Below are 12,694 nucleotides of genomic sequence, written 5' to 3'. Positions count from 1 at the left end.
TATGGCATAAATTATAAACCAAGTAAGAAAAATGTCCAGAGTTTTCATGTTATTAGATTTTTAACAAAAATTTAATTTGTGCCAAGGGGGCGTTTTACCCCACTTATGGGGCAAAATGCCCCCCAGTCTGACAAAGCAATTTGCTTTAAACATTTACAGCAAAATCAGAGTACAGGCAGCTTTAGCTTAAAATTAAAAAAGAATATAATCAATAATTATGAATTACAAAATTATAATAGCCTATTTGAAAGAAAGAAAAAGTTAGCTGATGATAACTGGCTAGCTAATTAGCTACCTGATGCTAACTTTAGGTAATTTTTAAATATAAAGTCCAAATATTTTTAGTCAACCAACTATTTAGAATACATTTGATGGAAAAACAAAGGATTTTATGTTCAGAACAGAATAACTACAGTAATTGCCCATTACCCCGGGGGGCGTTTTACCCCACAGACTTGTTTTCCCCACTCTACCCTATTTTAAAAGAGAAATAGAAGAAATACACACATTTGTTCGTTTAAAATGATAAAACAGTAGATGAACTGTTCAAAAAATTAAGAAAAAAGCTATTTGGACACTTGTCAGAATAGTGCAAACAACTTGCCATACACAGTAAAATCAGCAGTGTAATATTTGCAGTGTTAAAAGTTATTAATTCCCAGAGAGTTGAATTAACAATCTACAGTGTTAAACAGTACTCTTGTTCAGTGTTCAGATGGTAAGTTGGATTGCTTTTCTCTTTATAAATTTACACGGGAGAAATACTTTTTGTTGATAATGTTACTCAAAATTTGATTGGTGGTGAACACATTTAGAAATTACCAGAGGTGGGACCAAGTCATTGTTTTGCAAGTCACAAGTAAGTCACGAGTCTTTGCATTCAAGTCCCAAGTCAAGTCCCAAGTCAAGTCCCAAGTCAAGTCCCGAGTCAAGACAGACAAGTCCCAAGTCAAGTCTCGAGTCAAAATAGGCAAGTCCAAGTCGAGTTGCAAGTCCTCAACTTTTAGCTTCAAGTCTTAAACAAGTCATTAGTGCTCTTTGCCCAAATTAGTGTCTCAGTATTAATTCCCATATCAAATTTATAGTAATTTATATCAGGAAGTCGGGTAGAATATGTTTTTACATAGTTTAATTTCATGTGAGATGGGTGCCCTTAGTAAAACTACTCAAGTTCAATTTAGGGATTGTGCCAAAATAGGACAAGCAGTGTCTATTTTATTAGTAACAGAGTATCAAAGATAACATAATTTCATAGAAATTATGAAATACTTTTTTTAGAAATACTTTGCATGTGTGCATAAGAAGAATATATGCTAGGTGTTTGTTATATCTAAGCCAATGAGCCATTATTTGGAACCTCGATGAAACATGTGAGCAGAAACTCAGAAAGAACCGCTTTGAAAGAACTAGAAGAAATAACTGCAACCAGTTTGTTCCGTTTTTTTCCCGACATAAAAACATTCCTTTAATTTATATTTTAATGAATAAAAATTAAACAAATCTTATTTTTTTGGAAAATAAAGGGGATCTAATATTGATAATAACATTGAAGACATTGTATGATTATTCCTTAAAGATAAGGTTTTAATAGTAGTAGTCTATTACGTTCTGCCCAATGTCTTCAAGTGAAACCGAACTTTTATTTTGACGGGTTGCCGTGAATACCTTTACATTTCTGTGTGTATATGATATGAGGATAGTTTTTCTCAAATGAAACGGTCAAATGCTTATGAAGTGACTCTCAGAGCAGTTCTGGAGATATTGTTCGTGTATTTATGTCCTCATTTAGTGAGGCGGCAGATGTTAATATCACCGCAAGCGTCACGCGCGCTTCTGTATGAGTAGTGAACAAACCCGCGCGTCTGCGCCATACATTAACACAGAGACACACAGAAGTCATATTTAAATAATCGTTTTGCTGCTTAATATTTACAAATAGGAGTGGGAGTATGCTCACTTCTGTGTGCGCTTACGTTTGTGTGTGTGTGTGTGTGTGTGCGCGAACCGGGGCGGAACTTCGCTGTGCGCGCGGTACAGAGCGCGACCATGTAACGTAGAGACAGAAATGACATGCCGTCGTGCAAATAAGATAAATAACATAAGGCTATTTAGTTTGTTTAATAAAAGAACAAGGTATAGACCTGTTCTAGAGGGAAGGTAACATTGAATAATGACTTTTGTGGTCTGGCGGACTGCCCCCCTAAAATAATGGTAGGGGAAACACCGAGTTATATATAGACTACAATTCACAAATCATTTTGGGAAAGAACACTTCTTCAAATTATATTTTAAAATGATCATTAGGCCAATTGCTCCTTTGTTTTTTTTCTTCAAATTATAGCTAATTTTTTTTGCAATAATTAATTTTAAATCTAGCTTAAATCAAGGTTTATCTAATAATTATTTTGCACCAAACGTTAAACCTTTAAAAATAAGCAGGTTTACATTCTAACCCATCATTTTGATCCTGGATTTAAGTAATATTTGCACCATAACTTTAAACTCAGATTTAAATCTTGATTATGGATTAACTTCAAACGTAACTGAGGTTTAAATAAAATAAAATGCACATGCAATTAAAATATGCAACTGATTGAACAAAACCAGTGGAGATCTGACAAAAAAAAAAAAAAAAAAAAGGGTCTCAGAGAGGTGTTTACCAATTAAAATGAAAATTAAAGCACATCGAGTTGGTAGAACTGCGAGGGGTCGTGGCGGGATGCGGATCTGTCACTCATGGTCCACCTCGGCGTCGGACAAACAGAAGAAGTGAGGAATATGTTTAGCATTTCACAGCAGCGGTCACGGTGATGATGAGGCGAGCACCAGTGATCTCCTTTCTCCTGCCCGCTCCGTGTGTCTGCTGGGCGGCGATCAAGCGGGCAGGGCAGCGCTTTTCACGAGCGGAGATAGCTACTACTTTTTTTTTTCGTATCTCTGTTATGCTATTACACCATTAATTTATACTAGCATATACTGTATATCAAGCGCTCCCTGAACGCAGTCTCTGGCTTACTGCCAGTCAAGCGCAAGCACGCTGCACCCGTCTAGAGTGATAACGACGCTGATCTGATCAAGTCTTTCCGAGTCACAGGGCTCAAGTCCAAGTCAAGTCTCGAGTCATTGCTGTCAAAGTCTAAGTCGAGTCTCAAGTCTTCTTTAATTATGTCGAGTCGAGTCGCAAGTCATCAAATTTGGGACTGGAGTCCGAGTCAAGTCTCGAGTCATGTGACTCGAGTCCACACCCCTGGAAATTACTAACTGCGAGTGTTTTTGTCAGGTTTACAGGGTTAAATTCGTGAGGTGTAGAGATGCAACGTAACCTGCGTGAAAGTTTCTAATGCGGGTTCGATTTCCTGAAATAAGGTGATTTTTACTTGTAAAATAATTTTTGGAATGTGTTTACAATTTATGTTATATATATACTTTTAGCTTCTTTCATTTTGGTTCGTTGACAGATCCTCTGGCCTTCATTCCCGCCGAGGCCTGGTTTTACTACGAGTCTGAAGCAGACACATTCGGGCGGTTTTCTACTCAGAGGAGAGAATTCATCAAATGGTAAATTTATATTTGTTTTTGAAAGCATTGAGTGCTTTGAAACGGTAATAGTGGGACTGTTAAACATTTACGCGCTAACAATTTCGTTTTTGTGACGCATAACTGTGTTGAAGTGTCGCGTCGCGTCTTTCTGCAGACGGAGCTGTGTAACGCGGGACATTTACCAGTCATTTAATTGGCGTTATCTAATGCAAAACTGTGAAATTAGAGCGCGTTTAAAAACTTAAATCCGTCAGTCTTTCAATTTCCTTCAGTGCCCATGGGCAGAGCATGCTTGAAACCAGTCTTTATCAATTCATATGGCATGCTATTTTGGGTAAACAATGTCCTAAATATTTCCAGATGTACAAAGTTAAGTTTTAATTTAGAAAGATATGTCTGAATCTATCTGTATTTTCTTTTCACATTATAAATAATAAATTAATAGTAAGATAAATTCTAAATGTGTTAATTTATTCTAATGTAGTACACTGTTCATTTTAAGATGCCTTTTATTACTCATGTTACTCATTAAAATTATATAAATGTGTTTAATAATCAGATTAAATAAATTCTTAAATTGTTTCAGGAATGCCTCCATGTGAATATTGCACAAGGTTTTATGTCTATTAACTTTAACAGTCGTTTAATTGACCCTAGAATTAAGAATGTAAATAAAAATAAGTTTATGATTTGACACCCGTATTATAGACAGCTCTCAGCATACTCAAAATTAGGGGTAATCGTAATTATTTTACCATATTTACAGTCCTAATGTAACTTAAATTACTGAAATAAGTGTTTTTTTTATTTTTGTTATTCTTTTTCAATAGAATTGGCCCAGACTTCTGCAGTGTCAAGTGAAGGAAGCTCCTCTCATAAGATTGCAAACCTGGAGTCTGATGAGCGTCAGTGATGGAAGCCCTTCAAGAAAGGAGCAGAATGCTGAAGATGAAGCCAGAATTGTGAGTCTGTGTCATTTATATGTTATTATGTGTACAGTAAAAATTTTAAACACACAAACGAATATGAAAAATTAAAATTTAACTGGGCAGCCACACAATATCTGCTTATGCTCACACCTGGAATTTACTAATTATTAATTTAAGATATCAAAACACATAAAGCCCAAAAATGAAAACTTGTCGTCATTTTTCACTCTCTGTCATTCCAAACCTGCAAGACTTTCATTCATTTTCAAAACACAAATGAAGATATTTTAAATGAAACCTGAGAGATTACTGTCCTTCCATAGACAGTCTACATAACCACCACTTGGATGCTTCAAGAAGTTCATAAAGAGATCATAAAAGTAATCCAAATGAATCGAGCGGTTTAGTCACAATTTTCTGAAGAGACACGATCGCTTTATACAATGAACAGATTGAATGATTTTTTTTTTTTCACATTTAAACATTGATCAGGGATCATAAACAGAAAATTTGGACTAAACCACGTGATGCGTATGGATTAGATCTCTTTATGAAGTTTATGAATTATCAAAGTGGTAGTTGTGTGGACCGTCAATCAAGGGACAGGAATCTTATATTCTATTAAAATATCTTCCGTTGTGTTTCAAAGATAACGAAAGTCTTGGTTGAGTAAACTATGGAATTTTCATTTCTGAACTAACCCTGTAATAAAAGAATGTGGCCATATGTGTCTTGTGTTTTGTTCACTTGTGCATCACCCAAGATGCATGCTAATGCCAGGTGTGAACAGAGCCACTGTGTGACTACACAATAAGTTTAGCAGAATGGTTCCTGAGAGAGATATTGTCATTATTTTATTTATTTTTTTCCCAAGAAGCCAAGTTCCTGGCTTTTCCCAAGACCTTCAAGGACACGATTGACCTCGGAATCAGCTGTAAAGGAGGATGAAACCAATGATTAAGGTTAGACTATATTTCAGAATAAGATTATTTATATTCATTTATTATCTATATTCTGTGTTCATGCATTTTTTGCTGAAGTTGTCATATCTGTTATTTAGAATGGGACAGTGATATTGCATCAATTTGTCTCCTTCATTTGATTCCACCATCACCACAAGGCTGCAAGGGACCTGGAGAAATGTCCTCCTATCAAGCTGAAAAATATCTTCAAAAAGGTACATTTCTGTCACACTCTGCCTCAAAATATTGCCAGATGTGTTGTATATGAAAGACTAATAAAAAATAAAATCAATTGGAGAGCTGACCTTAATTGTTATTTTTGTCTTTGATCTGCAGGCACTAATAAGAACACCTTGATTGCATAGAAGAGACCACACAGCCATACCTGCTCGCTGATGGGACAACGAGGAACAGCATTCATGGATGCTACACAACTGTCGACAAGTATCTTGCTGCAGTCTTGTTCAAAGCTACCTGTCATATTTGTTAATGTCTAGGTAAATTTGATGATTTTATGTGTTTTATTAACTATGTTATGGTTCCGTGCAACACTTAATGAATGTGACTGACTAATTAACCTCTACACATCTGGTATATGCTTTAAAGTTGCCACTTTGCCCATTTGTTAAAATTTGTACATCTGTCTGAAGACTCTTGATTTTATGTCTAATCTTGTACATTAACACCATACAATAGCATTTTTATTTTTGCACTGAAAAGAATACTTTATTATTAACACTTAAAGGATTAAAACAACACCAGGGGTGTTAAATACCCCAGAGTGTAAAATTTGAACAACAATTGCAGGTGTAACAATTCACACTCGGAGTGTAATTTTTCTACACTGTAAGGTGCTACATTAACACTAAAAATTCAACACTATGAATGGTGTACTTTTAACACTAGACAGATTGGGACCATATATGATCTTTAGTAGTGTTAAAATTGAAACTTTAAGTGTTAAACTGACACTGCGTTTTTACTGTGTAGTAATCCAAAATTAACACAAAGCAAAATATTAAAGCAAAATATGTTTTTGAATGCTTAATCTGATTTGTGTAGGCAAAAACGTTTTAAAAAAACTAAAACCTACTAAAACTTGCATTTCCTTTTGGTTTTAGTCAAATTGTTTTGCCACTTAAAGGTGCACTAAGCGATATTTCAAAGCACCAAAACAAACTCCCCCATACCCCAACAGGACCTCACCCTTATTTTGAAATCTCCCCCCAACACCTACTTACGCAACCATGGCAACGACGATCGCGGAAACAAGCGAAGATGACACACAAGCATATTCAAACAAAAGCCAACAGGGATAAGTTGTGTGAAACGAAGCAAAATCAACGTTACTCAACTATCATGAAGAAACAACGCAACCTCGGCGTCCGATTCGAGCCCTTCCTGCTCCTTGAGTTTGAAAGCTGCTCCAATATTTATGTGGGTCCTACCTGATTGTAACCATTCTTTTTAATGTCTTGTTTCTCTGATATTTTCCTATTTTTTATCAGCCATCTCTCTCTCTATCTGCTGAGCGCTCTCTTCTCTCTGTTATTACAAGACACGCCCCTTACTGCTGATTGGCTACAAATGTGTTATGGGACTCAGTCCGAGCAGTGGTCAAAAGCGTTTTTCAAAAATTGCTTATTGCACCTTTAAAGTAAAATAAAGACCCCCTTTTTAGGGCCACTATATGGGGGCCCTAAAATAGATATTACCTGTGCCAAATAAATTGGTGTTTTAATTGATTTAGATACAATTAGATTACAATTACACAAAGTCCAGCAACAGCCATGGGTACAGTAACAGTAACATAATAGAAAAATTACACGAATAATGGTATTTTATGCTAATACAAAACACCAATATCATCAGATTAAGAAGCTTTTGGCCTTGATAGTGAAATCAGTATGTCTCTTATACACATTTTAATATGAGGAGTTATGATTATAATTTTTTTTCTGGCCAATAAATTGCCAACTGATTAATTTTTCTTTCTTTCTTTCTTTCTTTCATTTTATTATTTTTTTGTTGAATAATTTGCCACCAAATCAAACAAACCAAAACCACACAAATGTTAAGCTTTGAAAAAATGAGAAAAAATTAAAATTAAAACATTTTTACTTAACTCGCTCAAACCCCAAAGAAGTTGATATATGATTTATTAAATTTGTGCCTTAAAAAAGACATACCCAGCAAACTGTACCTATCACGAGTGTACTGTAAGTCACTTTAGATAAAGTGTCATAACATAAAATTGAAAATTAGTAATAAAATTACTATCAGTTTGTAGTTTGTCATAGTAGGCAAGGCTTTTCCATGTTGGAAAGGTTTTTCGATGATATGTAACCATAGTACACATTAAATTTCATTTTACTCTCATTATTAAGTAGTAGAATTTTATGTCATTTTGCAGAAAAAAAGAATTGGATAAATATCAGCGGCGTCTTTCAGGACATTTGGGAGTGTTGCTCGGTGTCTTAAATGATGTAATGGGCCAACATAATAATTTTTGACCGTTAATCAGTTTTTAACATGCTCTAATCCTATTAGAAGTTAATGTGATAAATGGGTTGAGAAATCACTCATGTAGGTCATGGTTGCGAGCACGTAAATTTGCGTTCTGCTCAGAAGGTCCTGTAAATAAAAGAAACCTGTAAATTCACATCAGGCATGAGTCCACACACAAAAGCATGAGCTCACTCGAATGATCATACACAGAACTTGAACCCATGGAGTCAGAAACATAAAATACGCCACTGCGCAACATTAGGGTCATAAAATCTGACCTTGTCTCCTGTTTGCTGTATGCTGGCCAGGCTGCTCGACCGTCTCGCACTTAGTTATCAGATCAACAAGTGCTGATTTAATATCTTGGAGACGGACCGCTTTCATGTTTTGACTTGGAAAACATAGTTTCTCTGCCTTAGATAAAACCTAAAAAGAAAATTTCAGAGAGGACATGAAGGTCAGGCCAACAAAGATAATACTACAGTACATGTTGTCTATTCATGGTTTACCTTTAATCGCTGTAACATTTAAAAAATAAATGTGCTATAATTATTACAATTATATATTTATACAATTATAATTATATAAATGTGTTACAATTATAAAAAAAAAAAAAAATGATGTTAAAAATGATTTTTTAAAGATTTATTTTTGGCATTTTACCTTTATTACAACAGGATAGTGTAGAGCAGACAGGAAGTGAAGTGGGGGAGAGAGAGGGGGACAGGATCAGGAAAGGTCCTCGAGCCGGGTTTCAAACTCAGGACGCCCAAAATGCAACTGCATTATATGGAGGCGCACTGCCCACTAGGCTAGACGATGTAAAACTTTAACAGGATTCATAACAGGATGGAAACAATGAAATTAACAATCATTAACATGATAAGAAATAAAAGAAATTAACAGAATTCCTGAAAGGAAAACAGCATGAAAAAAAATCAACAGGATTCCTAACAGGATAGAAAAGTAACAGGATGGAAATAAAAATTTTTTATAGGATTCCTATCAGGATGTAAAATAACAGGATGGAAATAAAAAGGAAACTAAAATAATTCCAAACAGGATGGAACGTAACAGGGTGGAAATAAAATTAAAAAAAAATAAATAACAGGATGGAAAAAAATCTACAGGATTCCTATCAGGATGGACAATAACAGAATGGAAATAAATTGTAATGTTTGTAAATGAAATGTTCATAAAGGATTGTAACAGGATGGAAAACATGATATGAGAACTGAACTGAGCTGGATGATGATATTACTGTTTTCCCCAGAGCTGCTTTATAGATGAATTGAACTCAATCCATAATTGATTAACTTTAGACAGTTTTTAAACTGAAACAACAATGAACTGACTTTAACTGAATAATTGACTCCTGTTGTCCTCTTTTTAGAGCTGCTTTACAGCAGAATTGAATTTTGCATCACTGAAACATTATTTTCATGTTTAACACTTTAAAGCTACTTTGACATAATCTGTATTTTATGAAGCACTATATAAGGTGACTTGACTTGGCAAATTACTGTAATTTTATCAGTGTGGAAGGTTTAGGAGTGAGACAAAGAGTAATTTCATTACGCTATATAGCATAAATCAAATGCTAAAACTCCCTAAAGTTAGTGCTGTTGTTTTCCCATTAACAATGATGTCACATCCTGGTCTGGGTGATGATGTCACTAAGGACCTGGCTTTTGTTATAAATAATAAGTGGAATAACAGGGTGGAAAGTGATATTGAGGACACTTTGTAAATGATTACCAATTAAAATAGTATTACAAGAAATTTTGATTAGAGACAAGAGGATTTTTTGTCAAAAGATGGGGTAAAAATGGCAACATCGGCTGAAATCGAAGAGAAACTATTAAAAATTCACCCTCAGCCCATATCCTCCACTGATGATTGTCCTGAATTATATAAGAAAACAAACTGATATGATTTAATTAAAAACAGCAACTGTAACCTTAAAACTGTAAGACATTTTCTTAAATACATAAACACATGTTATCTAATACATAAAGATATTATGGTTACATGAAAGCAAAGTGACAACCAAATCTGTCTTTTCACCCCAAAAGACAGTCCCAGTGGCCCTCAGTCTGGGTTTTAAAATCTAAAGTCTCCAGAACATTATATTCTAGGCCATTTCATCTATCTTCTGAAATGGGGGAGAGGCCAACTACGTTCTATTAGAGAAAAGGGAGTCAGAGTTGGATTTTAGAAGGGCTACAGGGACACCGCAGCCCAAATTCTGACAAAACCAATACAGACTGGTAGCAAAGGAGGAGGAAAGCCAAAAAAACAAAACAAAAAACACACACACCAGACACAACCCGAGAAAAGAGTGGGAGGATGAGAACAAGTGAGAGAACCAGAAATCAGAGGAAAAAGATGAAGAAAGCGATAGATTCCTTAAGAGAGACGGATGGATGGCGTACAGAAGACGGGTAATAGGAGACTTTGAGACTAAAAGTAAACAAAAGGAAATAGAGAGATGTTTTATCAGCGATTGTACGGGACGCTTTCTGCACGCGATCCAAAATACACCATTATGTTACAGCATGCGTGGGAAAACTCAACAAAACACTTTTTTTATTATTGTCCTCGCCCCTGCCCTATTGATATGAATAATCTGACGAAAACCCACAGCAGCAGGAGAGGATGAGTTAGCAACTCGTACCATTGCCATAACAAAAGGCCCAGTGGTGCCTGGCCGGAGGCCTTAAAGTCCAGACTGTTAGAATCTGGGATATTCCATCCGTGTTTGTTCGGAACGGGGGAGAGGTTGACTCGATCCCATTAGAGACGAGGGAGTCAGAGTAGGAGTTTTGGGGGGCTCTAGAGAGAATATGTGGTGATCTAACAAACCAAAACATGAGTCTCATGACTCCGACTATGGTGTTCTGGTCAACTGAAGCAAATCACATAAATATAAAACAAACATAGCAACCGAATGCATTGCCGCTTGCTTCTAATCACTCCCACTCATTAGCTTGCAATCATTAAACCACAATGCATGTGATGACTGTTCAGTGGCTCAAGACTAAATCAACACCGACACTTAATTTGCAATAATGTGTGTGCATAATGGCTTTGTTTGGAACAGATCTGCTTTGAATACTGTGCAGTATATGGGCCGTTGTCAGGAAACTAAACTTTTATGCCAAGTATCTCCATAACTTACTAGGATAGAGAATGTAATCATTTTTGTTTTGACTGTAGAGCAAAATAAGTGTTAAGATAAAAGTTTTTTTCATTTTAATTTAAAATGTTATTTTTCTTTAAATATCAACTAATTTGAACAATCACATTAATCACTGTTACATAAAAACCCTCCAAATTCAACAGTTTTTTTTTCATATATATGAACCGTTATGTTGTGACAGTATAAAAATGTTCTTGGCTTTTGCTTTGTAAAGCTATTATCACATTTTTTATTTGGGGTAATAATTTAAGAATCAACTAATAAACTCATTTTTGTTGACCACTAATCTGCATTTTGAAAAGTATTTTTCAATATTTTATTTAAAAAAAAAAAAAACTGTTCAACCCTGTTATCTTGTGCTATTTTAGTTTAAAAATGTTCTTGACACTGTATTTGAGAGTTTGGCATCATTTCTGACCTCATGGTTTAAACAGAGGTAGGTTTCTTTTACATCTGTGGTTCATTTTGGTTAGGCTTATATTGGACCCGTCGAGTTCAAACATTCAACTCTGTTGTGAAAAAAAAAAAAAAAATCATAGTGATCAACTTTTTGCTGGAAAATATTGTTCTTATTGCACAAAGCACAAGAATAATGACTTCATTGAACTCTGCAATATTTTGAATGTAACAGGGTTTATGCAAAACATGCAAAGCATTTATTTCATTACAACCCAAATTGCGGAAATGTTGGGACGCTTTTTAAATTTGAATAAAATGAAAACTAAAAGACTTTCAAATCACATGAGCCAATATTTTATTCACATCAGAACATAGATAACGTTTGATGCTTGCTACAGGTCTCAAAATAGTTGGGACGGGGGCATGTTTACCATGGTGTAGCATCTCCTCTTCTTTTCAAAACAGTTTGAAGACATCCGGGCATCGAGTTTATGAGTTTCTGGAGTTTTGGTGTTGGAATTTGGTCTCATTCTTGCCTGATATTCCAGCTGCTGAAGAGTTCGAGGTCATCTTTGACGTATTTTTCGATTAATGATGGGCCAAATGTTCTCTATAGGTGATAGTGTTGTAATAGCTGCAGTATGTGGTTTTGCATTGTCCTGCTGAAATACACGTCATCTGGAGGGGAGCATATGTTGCTCTAAAACCTTTATATAACTTTCAGCATTCATAGTGCCTTCCAAAACATGCAAGCTGCCCATACCGTATGCTCTTACGCACCCCCATACCATCAGAGATGCTGGCTTTTGAACTGAACGCTGATGACACGCTGGAAGGTCTCCCTCCTCTTTAGTCCGAAGGACACGGCATCCGTGATTTCCAACAAGAATGTCAAATTTGGACTCGTCTGACCATAGAACACTTTCCCACTTTGAAACAGTCCATTTTAAATGAGCCTTGGCCCACAGGACACGACGGCGCTTCTGGATCATGTTCACATATTGGCTTCCATTTTGCATGATAGGGCTTTAGTTGGCATCTGCAGATGGCACGGCGGATTGTGTTTACCGACAGTGGTTTCTGGAGGTATTCCTGGGCCCATTTAGTAATGTCAATGACAGAATCATGCCGATGAGTGATGCAGTGTCATCTGA

General features: G+C 35.7%; 1 long non-coding RNA gene across 3 annotated transcripts; it reads left to right on the top strand.

The window, feature by feature from the left end:
* Positions 1-2,649: 2,649 nt before the first annotated feature.
* Positions 2,650-6,043, top strand: LOC131534876 (uncharacterized). 3 transcript variants are annotated; one of them, XR_009269444.1, is made up of 7 exons: positions 2,650-2,769; positions 3,281-3,366; positions 3,459-3,558; positions 4,371-4,502; positions 5,344-5,431; positions 5,530-5,646; positions 5,768-6,043. It is a non-coding gene; the product is annotated as an uncharacterized LOC131534876 (long non-coding RNA). The 3 variants fall into 3 exon arrangements; XR_009269445.1 differs by having other exon boundaries at positions 2,650-3,366; positions 5,347-5,431; XR_009269443.1 differs by having other exon boundaries at positions 2,650-3,366.
* Positions 6,044-12,694: the final 6,651 nt, after the last annotated feature.

The sequence above is a fragment of the Onychostoma macrolepis genome, chromosome 25, assembly GCF_012432095.1.
Source record: "Onychostoma macrolepis isolate SWU-2019 chromosome 25, ASM1243209v1, whole genome shotgun sequence".
Lineage (NCBI taxonomy): Eukaryota > Metazoa > Chordata > Actinopteri > Cypriniformes > Cyprinidae > Onychostoma > Onychostoma macrolepis.
This window is presented reverse-complemented; position numbering and strand designations above follow the sequence as displayed.